The 14,387-nt window shown below is 40.4% G+C and overlaps 1 pseudogene; it reads left to right on the top strand.

Moving 5' to 3' along the window:
* The first annotated feature begins 1,819 nt into the window (after positions 1-1,819).
* On the top strand, positions 1,820-3,626 carry LOC100721195 (ras GTPase-activating protein-binding protein 1-like; annotated as a pseudogene).
* The last annotated feature ends 10,761 nt before the right edge of the window (positions 3,627-14,387 follow it).

Genomic DNA, 14,387 nt, shown 5'->3' with positions numbered 1-14,387 from the left:
TTCACGAATCTGAGCCTAGCTGGGAGTAGCTAGATCAAGCCAGCAGCATTCTGGGTTCTGTACTTAGCTGGCCCAGCTCCAAAATGGCTTCCAGCTAACTGCCCTCTCGCGCAGGGGTACTAAGTCCTCTGCACTCACCACCAGCCAGGGCAGGCCTCCACATCTGCTGCTCCCCTCTATTGCTGTGTCTCTCTGCAGGGCTCTCTGGGGTTGCCAGCCATCACGTCACTTTGACCAAGCATCTGCAAGTTCAAACAGCTCCTCTCATGCAGTGAGTTTCAGGGAGAAGGTGCTGCAGCTACTGCCTTCTTCTTCATTGAAGTTTTTCTTTTCATGCTTTCTATGGGCTTCAGTTTGCACTTCAGATTCCTTTTGGGTCCAGGGGACCCATTTTCCTCCTTTGTGATGCTGTATTCCAGAGTCTGGATGGTGACTCTCAGAGAGGCTGTTTTCTCTGCTGCTTATTGCTCTGCCATTTTCCCAGAAGTCAAATCTTTATATATTTCTATATCTTGCAGGAAATCCGTTTCTCTAGTATGCACTGACTGTTCCAATCCCAAACAGATTCACGTGAGGAACTTTTTTTTTTGAGACAGATCTCATTATGTAGCCCAGGCTGGCCTCGAACTGGGTGCAATTCTCCCTCTACTTACGAAGTAGAGGGAGATTACCTCCATGTGCCACCATGGTTGGCCAAGAGGAACAAATTAAATTCAAAAGAAAAACATATTTAAATGGATTTAAAGGATTTTGTTTAATTATTTTTTTTTGAACCAGAAATTGAACTCAAAACCTCCTACCTGTCAGGCAGGTGCCATACTGCTGCGCTATCTCCCCAGCTTCAAGTATGTTTATTAATCTACACAGCAAACTAACATTTGCTAATAGAGTAAATACTACTAAAGTAAATATTACTAACAATACCAGGAAACCTACCTGGATTATAGACTCCAAGTCCCTCAGAATCAAAAGTACTCGTGAATAAAAAATGAAAATGGAGCTGGGTGTGTTGGCACACACCTATAATCCCAGCACTCCAGGAGGCTGAGGCAGGAGGCTTGTTGAAAGTTTGAATCCAGCCTGGCCTACAAAGTGAGCCCAAGGACATCCTGAACTGCACAACGAGATCCTATCTCAAAAAGACCAAAACAAACAAAAAAAAAAAAAAAAAAAAAAAAAAAGAAAAGAAAGAAAGAAAGAAAAAGAAAAAGAAAAAAAATGGAGAATGGCTACTGATATAATTAGATGGATTAGAACTGCATGATTATATATATTCAAAGCATGAACTACCTTGCCTAGCAAGTAACAGAAAACACTAGTTCCCTATATGTTCTCCAGGCTATAAAATACAAGATCCTTTCAAGTTTTAATGGTTTGATTCTCTTCCACTAGTAAAGAATAAAATAACAACTCAAGACATTCTTAGAATAAGACTTTCACAGACACATCCATAAATTTTAATTTATCGTGCCTTAAGCACAAGAATACTTAGAACATCAGGATGGCTATACAATTTTTGCTTTTAGTTTTGAAAATCTAGAGTACTCGCAAGTTCTTAAAAATACCTTTACCTGGGAGGAAGAGGGCCCACAGCGAGAGAGAAGCCGGGAGAGAGGAGCCAGACACGCCAACGCGCCAGCATAGTCTCCCCAGCACCCCACCCCCACCAACGGCCGCTGGAGTACGCAAGGGACACGTGGGAGCAGCGCGGCTGCCCGGCTCCCTGCTGTCTCTGAGCCTGGATTACGCTGTGCATCCGGTTTTTCTTGCCTTCAGCCACAACTGTTGCAGCTGGGCCTGCGTGGTGTGGGGAGGAGCCTTTAATGGGGCGTGGGGGCAGAACTGTCCTCTGGCCTAGGAAGCAGAAGGGCGGCTCCCAGGTCTCAGTGGGGGTTATGAGGGAGCGGCGGGTTCCTGGAGGATGAGTGACAAACCGCTCAGGTCTCCTGGTGTACCAGGCAGTGCGGTGAGCAGCTTGTCTGCCTCCTTTAGTTCTCCCGTTGACTCAGAGAGATTGAATTGACCAAAGCAAAGGTAATGGCGAAGTCTAGTCCCCTGCTGGTCAGGCAGGAATTTGTGAGTCAGTATTACACACTGCTAAACCAGGCCCCAGACATGCTACAGACATGCTACAGAGATTTTATGGAAAGAATGCTTCTTATGTCCATGCGGGATTAGATTCAAAGGGAAAACCTGCAGATCCAAGCCATAGACAGAATTAAATTCATAGGAAAGTGATGTTGCAAAACTTTCAACCACACCAAGGTTTGTCACATGGATACCCATGCTACCTGGTGTGGTGGTCCGGGTAATGGGACTGCTCTCTAACAACAATCATGCTTTGTTAAGGTTCGTGCAGACGTTTGTCCTTGCTCCTGAGAGCTCTGTTGCAAATAAAGCCTTATGTTCATAATGATATCTTCAGATACCAAGATGAGGATTTTGGTGGCTTTGTCACTGATCCTCAGGAGAAATCTGAGGAAGTAGTAGAGGAATCTGAAGAAAAAAAGTGGATACCTGAGGTTATACCTTATGATTCTAGAACTTTCTGTGATCAAACCATCAGCAGTAACCTGTAACAACATTTAGAGGAACCCATTGCTAAACCACAGCCCGACCCACAACCAGAACCAGAGCAAGAATCTGCATCTGAAATCCAAGAAGAAAAGTCTGAGCCTGAGGATACTCAGAAGGGGTCTCCAACACCTACAGACACAGCTCAGACAGTATACGAAGACTTAAGGATATTTTCCTGGGCATCTGTGACCTGTAAGACACTTCTTCCTACTGAGGCTGTTCCTATTACTGGTTTACCTCCTCACGTTGTTAGAGTACCAGTGACACAGGGATCAAAGAGTGTGAGAAAAACGAATAAATATTCCTCTCCAGAGAGGAACCAGACCAATCCATGATTCAGGGGAGCAAGGTGATGCAGAACCCAGAAGAATTGTGAGACATCCTGATAGCCATCAGCTCTTCATCAGTAACCTATCTCATGAGGTGGACAAATCATAACTTAACATATTTCTTTCAAATTATGGGAATATGGAGTGGAGTTGCCCAAAAACAACTAGTGGGAAACTACCCAGCTTTGGTTTTGTTGTGTTGGCTGATCTGAGAAGGTTCTCAGCCACAGCCCCATCATGTTCACAGGTGATGTGTGTCCCAATGTGGAAGAGAAAATTCTCAATGCCAAGAAAGGAGAACAGTGAAGATAACTGCCTTCCAGTACCTGCAGGCCCTGGAGGTGTGCTGAGCTGAGTGGTGGCAGGAGAGGCCCTCCCTGTGGAGTAATGGTGCAGAAGCCCATGTTTGGAGTAGGAAGGGAGATTGCTTTTCAGTAGTCTTCACCAACCATAAAACTGCAACTACTGTAGAATGGTGAATTTCTCCAGCCATCCTTTGTTGTCTTAGAGTATGTCGCTGGTCTGTTATAAACTGCTTAAGTTTGTACAATTGTACTTCTTTTTGAATGAATGGTGTGTGTGCCACCTCCCTTTTGGCTTTTTGGTCCTTTAGTTCCAATTTTGTGAGACACTATTTTAGAAGTAACAAATTTTTAAAGAAGAAAAAAACTGAATTTGTTTACTTTGTGTGTACAAACTGTTTTTGCTTTAAACAGCTGTTTCCCCCAAAGAAATGTGTCTCATTTATTATTGACAATTGGTATGTTTCATTCATTGGAATATTTCTTATTTTCTACCTGTTTCTAGCCTGTGAGAAGTACAAGATTTGATAAATGTTCTGGAGGCAGGGAAAATGCAAATTATTTTGAGAGTCATGACTACCTTTTCATTTTTCTACAAAGTCATTATGTAGTTCGGATTGGCCTAACTCATTATGTAGCCAAGGCTGGATTTGAATCTGCCTCAGCCTCTCAAGTGCTGGGATTATAGGCATGTGCCACCACATGTGGCAATGAATAATTTCTGCTGTTCAAAAACTTTCATATGAAAAATTTGATTCTCATCAATATGGTTAAAAATTAAATAAAAGATGTTAATAGAACTTTTGATACTGAGTACAAAACAGTTCTAAAACCTACTGTTTTTACTTATGAAGTTTTAATTGTAAGATAGGTTTTGAATGTCTAGAATGCAGTTGCTAGGCTTCCTTGAACCATTCGTTTTTGTTTTAGTTAGAGCTTTTCTTTTGTATTTGCTTTAAAAGCATGCAACCCCCCCCCATTTCCAAATAACAACCAAAGCAAAATTGTTGTGCTTTCTATTTATCTTTGAATCCACTCTTGGCAGTTATTTAAAGAAAAATAATTTTAAAATCTAGATTTCTTTTATTAGGTTCAGAATATGTGAGAAATTGTAGACTCCCCCTTTCTTCACCTTGTATGACTTCTTTTAACATTGATTGTGCCTTATTCTAAAATTAAGTCTCACACTGGAATGCCTTTGAGGACAGATGCTTCTGTAGCTGTTCTTTGACCTAAATAGCTGAGCATTTGTATTAAGTTTTATTTTGGTAACTAATCCGATTCCTAATCATGGTGAAAAAGAAAGAATGTGACTTTAACATTGGGCTTTATTGATGCACTTACCTGTCTTCATTTTTTTTCTTTAAACTATAGCCATATGGCAAATTTCCTATTTTGTTATGATTCTTTTTTTATTGGTGGACATGGAGTGAGGTTTCTGTGAAATGGCCAGTTTCTATTAAGATATTTCTGTAAGAAAATACAATCTTGTAATACAGACTAATAATACTTTTTTTAAAAAAAAGAATACCTTTACCACCAGATTAACCAAATAAAAGGGGGGGAGGAGAACATGGCGGACAGACAACAGCAACTACCGAAGGCTCTCTGGAAGACTCGGCTCAGAGGCCAGGAATGATGCGGACTAAGGAGTCACGAACCAGTAGAGATATGCTCTGCTGACTCAGGAACGAACTGGGCTGAGAGAAACCAACTTAAAATATAGTCCTGGCGCTAAAATAGGAACAGAAAAGGCTCGGTGTGGAGGCTTGACTACGCGCCATTGGAAACCGCGATTTGGGTATCCCGCCGCGATTTGGGTTTCCCGCTGCCCGGCGGCTGGCTGCCTCCACAAGCGGCTCGGCAAGGAGAGACACGCAGAAGCTCGGGAACGGGAGTCTGCGAACGGAGTCGAAAACAGGACGGACAAGAAGGCATACACGAACACTGACTGGTGGCAAGGTGAGCGAGAAAACTGATCCCCTACCACAGTTTGACTCCAGCGGAGGTTTTTCTGGGCTCGGGCAGTCCTGTAGGAGCAGGGCGCCGTGGCAACTCCAGCCACACATTCCCCTCTCGGACGGGATTGGTGAAAAGTCCCTGGCCTGAGTGACGCTGCTGGCGGACTCCCTAGGCTGGCCTAACCCAGATCCCAGAGCCTGACGGTGGCCTGGAGGAGCGACTGACTCCCGCGTAGGCTGCCTCCTCCGAGACTCCCTGGTGCGCAGCGGTGGGCGGGAACAACTAGCCAGCGAAATTTGACCAGGCTGTGGCTGACAGGCAGGGAAGCCGGGCTTCCTTTGTAAGCTTGCATTTTATAAGGAAGAGAAAATATGGGGAAGGGAAGCAACAAAAAAGGCTCCTCGGCCCCCAATCCTGAGAAACAGGCAATAGTGGACACCGCACCAATATACATTAAGCGCCATATAGAGAGCCTCATAGACCAATTTAGGAATGAAGTTATCAACGACCTGAAGCTAGAAGTATGCAGAATAGTTAGAGAAATGCTAAGCACCACCCAGGAAAAGCAGATGGTGGAATGGAAGAACAGAAAAAGAGGGGAGAATTGCTTGATGGAGAAAACAGAGAAAACATTGAGTATGTGAGGCAGGTTCAAAGGGACTATCAAGAAATTAAGAAGTCTATCAAAGACTGGCATAACAGCTTGAAAGAAACTAAGGACAGACTATCTGAACTGGAGGGCAGACTTGTAATATGGGAGAATGAAATGAAAAACTTCTTAAAAATGACAAAGAAACAAACAGCAATAATACAAAGACAAGAAGATGATAAGAGGAGCCATAACTTAAGGATTAAGAACATAAAAGAAGAAGTAGGGACACAAACAAGTGAACTACAAAAGCTACTCACAGAAATAATCCAGAAGAATTTTCCTAATTTAGCAAAAGGTAAAGATACTCAGATGTATGAGGCATACAGGACCCCAGCTACCTACAATCCTAACAGAGAAACACCCAGGCATATAATAATAAAAATTCCAGAAATTCAATACAAGAACATAATATTAAAAGCTGTAAGAGACAAGAAACAGACTACTTACAAGGGAACACCCATCAGAATTACAGCAGATTTCTCTTCACAAACCATCAAATCACGAAGAGCGTGGGGGGAAATAATTCAAGCTTTGAAAGATAATAATCTCCAGCCAAGATTGAGATATCCTGCACAACTGTCCCTGGAAATTGATGGAAAAACGAGGTGCTTCCAGGATAAAGAGGAACTGGGGGAATTTGCAACCACCAATTCAACCCTACAGAAAGTATTGCAGGATATTCTAAAAAAAGAAAAATACAAAGAACCCAGAAATAGTGGCGGGGAGGCTACAACGAATGGAGCAGAGAACAAAATGAAGAAGACAAACTGACAGCTACTGACAGAAACAGAGCTCAACAGAAATGAGACAGAGACGATTGGATGATAGGAACAGCTATTTTGGAGAAAATGACATCTTAATAGGTAATACTGATTTAGTACCATCTTGTTTTGAAGTCTCATCTAGCTTTTGTTCTTCTGTCTCCAATGGTCTAAACAGGTTGTATCTTATTGGATTTTATTATGTACGATAGTATAAGCAAAAACCTTGTAAAGACAAGGAGACTATACAGAAACCATTGTTCATTTTCTGTTAGTCGATTCTAAATACTCTATAATGCTGTCATTCTCTTAAATGGTTTTACATTGTTTTGATATACTTAATGCTACAGTATACGAAGTTGTACTCAAGGACTTCAAGAAAAGAGTCAATATGGTAACTACTTTTGGGTCGGAAATATCTGGTGGTGAAACACTATTCTGCTTAAATGGTTATGTTTTGATCTGCCCTGTTTCACTGTTATGCCCTCTTTTTTTTTTCTCAATCTCCACTCCATTATTTACTTTTTTATTTTTATCCGTTTAATTAAAGAGAAAAAATAGCAGGATATAATATAGTAACCCACTATGACTTTCTATTATCTCGATTTGAAGCCCTGTATTACTCTCACCATCTTGTTTTTGACTCAGGTTCCTCTATTCTGTTTTGCTGGATAGTATCAGGTTCGAAAGTTTAGACATCAGCTGAGAAGATAATGAGATTCATTATAACGCCCATTCTCGTTGACGTTTATCTACTTTTGAAGACCTACAATATCTCCAATGTTTTGGTTTTGTCGGTTTTATTCTATACTGTTTTGTTCAATTGTATTACAACTAATGATATAGGCAATTCTATTAGAAATAGTGGGAGGCATTATGGTAACCATTGTTGATCACCTTGTATTATGTTTTTATGTTATCTATTATATCCACCCTTTTGACTTGACCGATTCGGTTCTGTTATGTCACATTTGGTTTTACTCTCTTCCAAAAAAGCAATAAGAACTGTGGGAGCAATGAAACCCAAAATGTGTAATAGTCACAGTACAAAAGAGAGGAAAAGAAAGTGCTCTAAACTATATAACTGCATGTATATTTAAATGTATAAGATAGAAAATGATATCACAGAGTTTTATTGGATCAATGAACAGAACTGTTTGCAGTATCATTGTTGGAATGTCCACTCTACAAGCTTTAATTTTGTGACTTGAACAATTATTTCTAAGATGGCAATATGTAATCCATTAACTAGTGACCTCCTACTGCACATTTTTTTCTTCTGTAAATCTGTATAACTTGTACCCCTTCACTGTTTTTTTTCTTTTCTTTTCTCCTTAAATAAAAAAAAAACAAATAAAAACACACCTAAAATAGTTTTAAATGCATTTTCCATTAGTAAGCCAGATCATGTTCACTATTGCTTAAGAATTAAAGCAAATATGTTACTCTAATGGAAATATGAGAGATTTCTCATTCATGTACTGTAAAGGTCAGATACATGTTTTTACTTCATTAGTGATCTACAGCTAATTTATAGTAAGATGGCATTTCAGTGGACTTTTATATATAAAATAACTATAGAGGGGCTGGGGATTTAGCTCAGCGGCATAAGCACCTGCCTTGCAAGCAGGTGGTCATGAGTTCGATCCCTGGTACCGATAAAAAAGAAAAAGACAAAAAAAAAAAAAAGATAAAATAACTATAGAGTAGGTAAACAAGTTAAATTTTAAACCTGGAAAATATCTATATTTGTGAACAATTTTGTTTCCAATCAACTTGGTTCACAAACAGAAGTGTTTGTCAGACTTTTGTTTTTGTTTGAAAACTGCATCAAGTGACAAATACAACTGCATTTATCTTTCCTGCATGAATATGAGTGTGGCCATCTTTACCAGAATTGTGAAATAAATTAAGTTTGTGAACCAAGGAACCACTTTCTCTAATGTCACTTAACTTTCAAGTAAAATTTTTACTTGATGTTATGACTTGTATCTAGATAAGCCCCCCAAACCTCATGGGATCATAGGTAGAGAGGTTTTTCTTTTCTTTTCTTTCTTTCTTTCTTTTTTTTTTTTTTTTTTTTTTTTTTTGAGACAGGGTGTTGCTACGCAGTTCAGGCTGGCCCTGAACTCACTTTGTAGCCCAGGCTGGCCTCCATTTCACAGTAATCCTCCTGCCTCAACCTTCTGTGTACCGGGATTACAGGCAGGTGCCACTATGTCCAACGAGGTAGGGAATTTGAAGGAGACTGGTTTAGGATATGTGATGCTAGGATTAAGTATGTGATTCTAAAGATAAAGGATGTGATGCCAGGATTAAAAGTATTGGTAGCACCACTCAAAATGTGGGCAGCCTAGATAGACTATAAAGGGACAGAAAGAAGCTGTTGTGCTGCTTCACTGCTTTGCTGTCTTCTGCCTGCTCTGTGTTGTGAACTGTTTCTCCTCTGAGATGTTCCTCTGCTATGCCACCCTGCTTTGGAGTAAGCCAGCTATGGATTAAAACCTCTACAAGCTGTGAACTTTGGGGGGTCAATAAGCAGTCAACATTTAACTGAGTTTTAGACTAGATTTTTTTTTAAAGACAAGGTCTTATTGTGTGGTTTAGCTGATCTTTAACTCACTGTGTAGTCCAGGTTGGCCTCAAACCCATTGTGATCCTTCTGCCTCCTGCCTCCCAAATGCTGGAATTACCGGTGTGTGCCACCATGTGCCACCATGCCCCACCCAGCTAAGGCAGAGCAGATGTTTCTAAATTCCAGACCTCACAGAATCTTTAGCAAGTAAATAAAATGTCGGTGAAATATTTTTAACAAACTTCCTCTGGGTTAAAAGGGTTAAATTTCCCTGACAAATGAATCATTTGAAAGACAACAGCTCCCCCTAATGGTAAAATGGAGAGCGGCAGAAAGTGATAGGCTGCAGTTTTTGGATTGCATGTTTTAAACAAAGAGATGCTCAAGGAATTAAATTTCCCCAGTGTACAGCAGCTATGGCTCTAGGACTGGCAGAGTGGAGGGTTCTCTGGCTACCATCTGGGGCCCAACCACATGCATTCCTCAAAGAAAGTGGGAACATGGTTTCCTACCCTCTCTCCTCTTGTCCAACCAACTCACAACTCCCGCACTCGCACTCGGTAGAACCTTCATGCTGCTCATAGACCATGTTCAGGGTCACTCGCACAGAAGTCAAGCCTTAAAGGGGTCACATCGCAGTGGGTCTAAACCACTATAGGCTTCCCACTCCATGCCCTGTCAGCTCCCCTCTTGGGGCTGTTGGTGGGAGAAGGGGTCCCCAGCTTCCACTAATTTTTTTTTTAACCATACTTTAGATCTCTGTCTCTCACAACAACCAGAAAACCACTGCCAGGAGTAGTGGTGCATGCCTGTAATCCTAGCACTTTTGGGAGGCTGAGGCAGGAGAGTTGTTTCGAGTCCAAAACCAGCCTGGGCTACAAAGTGAGTACAGGTCCAGCCTGAACTGCATAATGAGACCCTGTCTCAAAAAGATAAAAAAAAAACAAAAAGAGTATATTCTTATACTAAGAGTATTAGGAGAGGATTGGATCCCTTCTAAGGGAGAGAAGGAAAGAAAACAACTAAACCAGTCCTTTTCTGCTTGAGTTCATAGACTTTAGAGAGAAACAAAACTGTACCCAAGAGCTTGACCTCTTTCTAGCTCCATCTGTTACCTCCAGGCTGGCTTGCCAAATTTGTTACGTTACGTATTGTAATGACCAGTTGGTCCTTTCCATGTTTTTACCATCCTATTTAGGACAGTAAAATATTGACTTAGAACAATTGACAAATAGGAAAGTTTGACATTTATTTAGGCCAAAAGAAGAAGTGTGGAAGAAATGCTCTACTTAGCATAAGTGCCTGCTTGGCAAGTGCAAGGTCATGAGTTTGATCTCCAGTACCAAAAGAAAAAAAGAAAAAAAAAAACCAAATGCTCTATAGAGTAAATGTGGGTCAGTTAAAATAGGAAAAGAAGTACAGCATACAGAGTGAAGGTTGGGCTGGGCTGAGGAAAAGGCTCACAGCACACCATCTTAAAGGCCTCTGCCTTTTATATCCCCTGCTCAGGCAACATATCTAAGATGTCCTACTCAAAAACTGCTTGATCTTTTACCAGAAGATTGGTATCAATTGAAGTGCTCAGCTTGAACTTGTGCCAGAAAAGTTGAAGACAGCATTCCCTGATTGGTATCAGGTACAGGACTCATCTCTATGATTAACAGGTCTCCATGGTTAACAGGTCAGGTCCAATTTCCCAGCCTTTGCCATGCCCTGATCTCCAGTCCTCTAGTTCCTCGTCAATCTGGAGTGAAAATTATAGATAGATAGATAGATAGATAGATAGATAGATAGATAGATAGATATTCAGTCCAGGGGATTGAACCCAGAGTCTTTACAATGACCTATATTCCCAGGTCTTTTTTTTTTTTTTTTTTGAGAGACAGAGAGAGACAGAGAGAGAGAGTTGTCACACTGTGTGCCTGGTGTGTGGAGGATGAAAAGTTTACTCAGAGATGAAACTTGGTTTGAACACTGACAGGCTCAATAGGACAGTGCCATGAACACCCCAGTATGAGGAAATCAAGGAACAGCCCTGAGCTAAGAATTCTTTGGCTTTTATTTAGAATCTCAGTGCAAGAGAGAAAAAAAAAAGCAGAAGAAAAACAGCTTGAGCGAAGAACTGTAGCAAGGCCATGCAGTTTATTTGGGCAAGGAAAGGACAATGGCTAGACACAACATGCTTCACTAAACTTGTTTTCCAACAGTGCAGTGCTGCGTACACTATGTACAGTCCCTCGTCCTTTCACAGTTTAACAATTCACTTCTCTCAGAGCCTGCATGGTTTTGCCCTGAAGACGCCTTCATGTTTTTAATCATTCATTCCTCTTGCCAAGTCCCCCATACAGTGTCTAAGTCACTGAATTGCCCAAGCTGGACTAGAATTTTCAGTCCCCTTGTTTCAGTCTCCCAGAGTTCTGCGATTAGGTGTGTATCACCACACTCAGTTTCAATGTTTACTTATTGCAACTTACAGTTTTGATATCTTTTCAGATCTTTTTATCAATATCTTTATAATGATGAGTGTCTATGATTTTTTCAAAGGAGGTACTAACTGAAGCAGAAATTTATAAAAATGTCAAATTTACTCTGTGCTGAACCTAATCTCAGTATATTCACTTTTTAAAAAATTGGTGTGTGTGTGTGTGTGTGTGTGTGTGTGTGTGTGTTTGAGACAGGGTTTTGCTATGCAATTCAGGCTGGTCTTGAACTTACTATGTTGCCTACGCTGACCTTAAAGTCAAAGAGATCTTTCTTCCTCAGATTCCTGAGTACTGGAATCATAGACATGCCCCACCACGCCTGGTTCCCTCACGACTTTTTGAACAAAAATAAATCAGCATGCACCTGTGGTTAAACAGGTTGGTTGATCACTTTTTGTGGCAGGATGCAAACCTCAAAGAACAATGAGGCATATCAATACTTGTGTTAGATGATTTAGAGAAAGGGTTAAGGAAGTGGATGCTTTGATCTGAATTAGATGCTGTCTATAAATGGATATGCTGATAAATTTTTCTAGAAGGAGGGAAAAATATACTGATCCTAAAACTGTAATCAGAGATTGAGTATGAGTATGAGTATGAGAGTATGAGTCAGGATAGGGAACCTTTTTTTCATTGTTATGATTTGGGCAATGTTCATGTACTCTCTAAGTGGGTTCATATTACCTTGATATACTTTGGTCATAGAGTGACCATGCTCAATCTTTATGTTTCGTGAAACTTTTATATCCAACAGGAAAATGCCAGGGTCTGCCTGTGGGTGCCAGGCTACCTCTTGGATGTCAGGGGCTGCTTTTATCTTCTTCTCTGCCTGAATTCAAATCCAGATTTGTGATACTGGAAATATCCCCCATGTTACTTCTTGTTTATAGCTGACAGACTTTCTTGTGTAAGTTTATTTTGTCTATTATGATATGGTTACTGTCTATTCAGGCCCAATCCCTTAGATAATTGTAGGCCCTTAAATGTTTGTTGAATGAATGAAACAATGAAGATGATAAAGGACAATTTCCTGGGACAAATTGCAGCTCCACCACCAATCAGTAGATGATTGGATACAATATATAAATAATTAACCCACAATCCATATACATACTATGTTACTTGTCTCCATATGGTCCTTTACAGCTATTTTGCTACATCATCTCAACCCAGGATCTAATTTACATTTTTGTCATGTACTTTCAGTCTCCTTTCTGCTCAAACAGTTCCTCAGCTTTTCATGACCTAATAGTTATTTTATAGAGTGTCTGTCAATATGAGTTTATCTAATGTTTCCTCATGAGCCTGAGACCTGGGTCATGCACCTTTTTTTTTCTTTCCACATGGAAGAATGGAAGACTGCAAGATAGATACCAGGGTCTCTAGCTCACTCTCAACCTCAAGTCCTTGCACTTGTAATAGAAAAACCACAGAAAAGATGTTGTGCCCTTCCCAATATATTTACTGAGGCACATGATCTCTACCTGATCCATTATTGGTGATATCACCAGTTAGCATGGGTCCTTGCCTTAGTGATAATGAAAATTAAAACTAAAGCAACAATGTGACTTTACATGCAGAGCTTTAATGAAGGTAACAGAAAATAAAGGATCCCAGCTTGACTACTTGCTGGAGGACACACACTCTGAAAAAGAATTTCAGATTGGCCCATAACAAAGGACTGGGGTCCAGTCTTATGGGGTGGGGTTCAGTAGATCATTATCTCAGTTCTGCTTGTGATGTTTCACAGATGTTCTTCATGATTTAAGGAGCAATTTCTGTCTCGTGAGAAGTTCTGCTGGATTTAAAGGCAACCATAGGTTTAAGGTAATGAAGATTCTGGTAGTAATTTAATATCCCTATAACTCTCTTCTTCTGGTGATGTCAGTCTTAAAAAGGTAATGAGATAGGCTTAGTAAATTTAGGGCTAACAAATCTTATTTTCGCAACCTTTAGATAGACACTCCCTAAATGACTTACATGCTTATATGCAGAGCTGAAAAGGTTTTAACTCAGGGTTTTACAAAATGAAAATCAAGTTTTATTCTACTCTTGGGCATTTGTAAGCCCAAGTGAAAAGCCATGTTTAAGTCCTGTCTATATTAGAAGACACAAATCATGCTTTTAAGGTTCCAGGAGTTTGTCTTCTGTCCGTATAGTGGTCTCTAACTATGTCATGACTTTGACCCTGTTATTTTTGATCACTTGATTCATTTGTTGTTAGGTTACACCTCTGTGACAGTCATTTCCCGTTGTAATCAGTAAGTAATTTGTGGGAGATATTCAATGTAAACATCATATTTCTTTAGTTCTATCATTTATGATTTTTCTAACTCCATGTTCACTATGGAACATGATGTTCCATTTACTAAAAGGAAGACTGCTTTTTTCACATTTATCCACTTTTTCATTTATGTTAGTAAAATTGTGTGAATTATATTTTATTCAGTTAGCTGTACACTACTGCGATCATGTATTTTTATGCTAACATTGCCAGATTTGGCCAGTGGGATCTTAAAGGTAAGTCCTGTTTCCTTTTACTCATTCCCATCATTCTTATTAACATCGTCTTTATACTCTGGTGAAACAAGACATTTTAAGTTTATCTAATAATACTTCCGGAACCATCCTTTTCTTAAAGACCCCAGACTCTGCTTAAAGCGACCAAGCGGACCCTTGTAACGCCGCTTCCGGCCTGTGGGCGGAACCTTAGCTGCCGGACCAGGGCCGGGTAACAGCCGCGGAC

Source organism: Cavia porcellus, unplaced genomic scaffold (assembly GCF_034190915.1).
Source record: "Cavia porcellus strain 051 isolate PalLab524CR breed Dunkin Hartley unplaced genomic scaffold, mCavPor4.1 scaffold_16, whole genome shotgun sequence".
NCBI lineage: Eukaryota > Metazoa > Chordata > Mammalia > Rodentia > Caviidae > Cavia > Cavia porcellus.
The sequence above is the reverse complement of the archived record's forward strand: the minus strand, read 5'-3'. Positions and strand labels throughout refer to the sequence as shown.